Source organism: Chrysoperla carnea, chromosome 4, assembly GCF_905475395.1.
Source record: "Chrysoperla carnea chromosome 4, inChrCarn1.1, whole genome shotgun sequence".
Classification (NCBI taxonomy): Eukaryota; Metazoa; Arthropoda; class Insecta; order Neuroptera; family Chrysopidae; genus Chrysoperla; species Chrysoperla carnea.
In genome coordinates this window covers 58858203-58861821 of record NC_058340.1, presented here as the reverse complement: position 1 = coordinate 58861821, position 3619 = coordinate 58858203, and the positions used below count along the sequence as shown (strand labels likewise).

Here is a 3619-nt window from a genome sequence, read left to right as displayed (position 1 = left end):
TATAAATATTGTTTTATAAACAATAGAAAATTCACATTACTTTGTTAAAATATCAATTACAAACAAAAACACCATACCTACATTGATTTCATGACCATGAAGTATTTTAACTGGCGCCAATTTGCATACTTTATTAGTAAATAATATTATGGTTACAGGCGTAGGCATGAGAAAAAAATTATTTTGTTATTTGACGTTAAAAGAAACGAATAATTTTATGGCATTAACGATCAACCAGGAAACGAAACATTAAATCATGCTTGTCGAAAGAATGGTTATAATAATGTCTTTCCAACAATCATATACCTACTTCGAACAGAATCTGTTTATGGGCTAGAAAAGACAATAATCAGAACAAATCACAAAATATTTGTGACACAAAATTGTTCAAAAATAACCCATTTTTTTCAAACTCTTATATATCGAAACCTGTGATTAGATAAAAGTTTTCACATCTTATTTTTAATCAGAACCTCAAAGTAATCTTTATTTTCATCAATATCGAATTTTCGGTAAAAATTTGTACTTTATTTATTATTATACGCTTACAATACGAAACGGGTAAAAAAAACGTGTGGTCAGGAATCGAAAGAATTTTCATTATAAAGGAAGCGATAAAGAAATTATTTGTTTAAAAATTATTCTAAGGACACCGAGATTTTCAATGAAATAGCCAATAACAACATCATAAATTTAAAAGAAATATGAAGATATATTATGATTGGATGATATTTTAAAAAGTTTCCATCCCTATATTTCGAAACCAGAAATGGCAAATTAATAAACACGTCGGGTCATTTTCAGGAGGAAAAAATATTATAATAGTATTAATTTCTTTTATACGTGGACGCTTTCATGGTCAAAAGGACAAAATTGTTTTGAAAATTTTTTAAACTATACCTCAATGTTTGGCACATTTTAAATATTTTTAGCAAATTCTCAAAATAATAATCTCTTTACTAAATTCTTATTTTTGATCCAAAAATAAGTAACTTTTATTCACAAATTTTTTATCTTTAATATCTTTAGAAATTTTAGCCTTCGAAAGTCGTAAAATCAGGTAAATCGAAAATTGAGATCTTAGAAAGACAAGTGAAAACAATCAATTGACTGAGTTAATTGTTGAAATACCATGTATAGACAGTGTTGAACACTCTGCCACATTACACATACATACATGCACACATATATAACTGATATAGCCATATAATACATACTATACAATTTGCGCATAATTTGCAATCTCACGGGCAAACAGTGATGTTTATGAAAAAATGTTTCAAACAATTTTTTTATAAGGAACATTTTTTACGTTTAAACTTTTGTTCTATCTCTAACGGTTTACAAGATGAGTCCTGCGTACCCAAGACACAATTGACCTATGCTGTTCATTTACGAACTTAACTTCCCTTTTTACGTCCTCAGCACGCTATACAAATTTCAGCTTGATATCTCTTTTCGTTTTGATATCTCTTTTTGAGTAATCGTAATGACAGACGGACAGACGACAGACAGACAGACAGACAACCGGAAATGGACTAATTAGGTGGTTCTTTGAATACCTATACCAAAATTTTGTTCGTAGCATCAATATTTTTAAGCGTTACAAACTTGGGACTAAACTTAATATACTATGTATATTTCATATATACATGGTATAAAAAATTTTCAAATTAAACTTGTGTTTTTGAGGCAAAGAATAAGAATTTGTTTGCCAAAATTTAAGAATAAGAATTTGTTATAAAAAAATATGTAATTAAATTCTAAAAAACGTCGCGGTAATAAAACGTAAATACTGTTTTTTCTTTCTCTCTAAAATGAGCCTGTTTAAAAAATAAATATTAGATACTTTAAATATGAATGTTTTAAAAGTTAATAATAATTGTACTTTGAACTCATATACATTACTGAGTAAGTGAAGATGAGTAACGATACTCTCCAGCTTATTTGAGTACATATACAACCTGCGATGGTGGTGTAATGGTCAGCATAGTTGCCTTCCAAGCAGTTGATCCGGGTTCGATTCCTGGCCATCGCAGATAATTTTTTTAAATTTTTTTAAGTAATAAAATTTTTTAAATTTTAAGTCTGTATATTATATATCTTTTATTACTAGCGTATCTCAATTTAGGTTTGAAAATTCAATTAAGTCTAAATTTTGTAATTCATAAAAATGTTGTCAAAAGAAAGAAAATTTTCGTACAGCTGCTCATAAAATCATCTTATTTGCACAATTATATCTGTCTTAGAAAGCGATAACTAGAAAACAAAAAAGGACGACGATTTGAAATGTCTATAAGGTATTCTAAAGCTGAAATTTTAGCAATGTAATGGTTTCGATTTCTAGTTATTTGTTAGACAAATATTTAAAAGTGATACATATTTCATCTACCAACAAATTATTACTTCTATCAGCCAACAGGGAAATGATCTCTTGATTGAAAATAATGTTTAATTCCCGCTCTTGGTGGAAATTTACGACCAAGATAAAACTTTGAAAAACATCTTGCTTTCGCCCTAAATGGAAAAAATAATGATTGGCATTAATTTGCAAACTTAAATTTCTATTTGTTAAAAAAATAAACCAAATTTAGACGAATTTTTATACTTATTGGAAGTGTTGCAGCACTGTCGTAGTAATGAACTAAGAATTGCAAATTAGTCATAACGGCCTCCTTTATCGCCAAAATTTTTCACTGGAAGCGCTGGCGTCGTTTTTATTGTCCCTACCATGACAACGTATACAACGAATTGGGTCAAGTTCTGTGCTACGTTTCATTTATTTATCTAGAATTCTACATGTTAAAAAATTATGGTTATTTCAAAATTTTTCAAACAAACCGTCTCCAATTTTAAATATATATATTTTTTTTTAATAATTTATTATAATTTGTAGATTATTATAATTTTTCTTACTTCTTTAAAAAAAAATAAAGATTTGTATTTATTGAATTACTTAATATCATCAATTTGAATATGTCCTTTACATTTTTAATGTGATTAAATTAGCAATAAATGTAAAAAATTAGGCTATTAATTACAATGCACTCTTGAATTGTATACCTTTAAAGAATTTTTGTTGTTTGTAAGTGTAATCAAAAATTGAAATTATCACCTACGCAATTAAATCTCACAATAAATTTTAATATTCGAACAATAAAAAAAAAATTATATTGTTTTTATTAATTTATTCACAGGAAATGTTGAAATTGGTCTCTGCTATTACTGTCCTATTTAAAATACTGTGTTATTTGTTAAAAAAATTACAAAAAATTCCATACCAATTTTGTAATATGGAAATCGGGAACCAAAAATGAACAAAGGATTTTGGGTAAAGTCGGTTTTTGGGATGAAAATACCTAAAAATCCGAGTTTTATGGAAATGGGAAACATAAAACTTGTCTTGTATTTCTTGATTTTTAACTTTATACGAATATTTTAACCCAAAAAGTTCAAAAATCCTCTCCATTGGACGACAATCAAATGAACGTTATATCCCCGTTTTTGCGATATTGCTTACAATTGACTTGGAGGCACTTGGTGATACGCTGCAGAGTATCTCCTTTTTGTATACATATGCTTGAAAGTAGATAAATACGTTTTATCGATAAAAAAGCAT

General features: G+C 27.6%; 1 non-coding gene across 1 annotated transcript; it reads left to right on the top strand.

The window, feature by feature from the left end:
* The first annotated feature begins 1966 nt into the window (after positions 1-1966).
* On the top strand, positions 1967-2038 carry Trnag-ucc. The gene has a single exon. It is a non-coding gene; the product is annotated as a tRNA-Gly (tRNA).
* The last annotated feature ends 1581 nt before the right edge of the window (positions 2039-3619 follow it).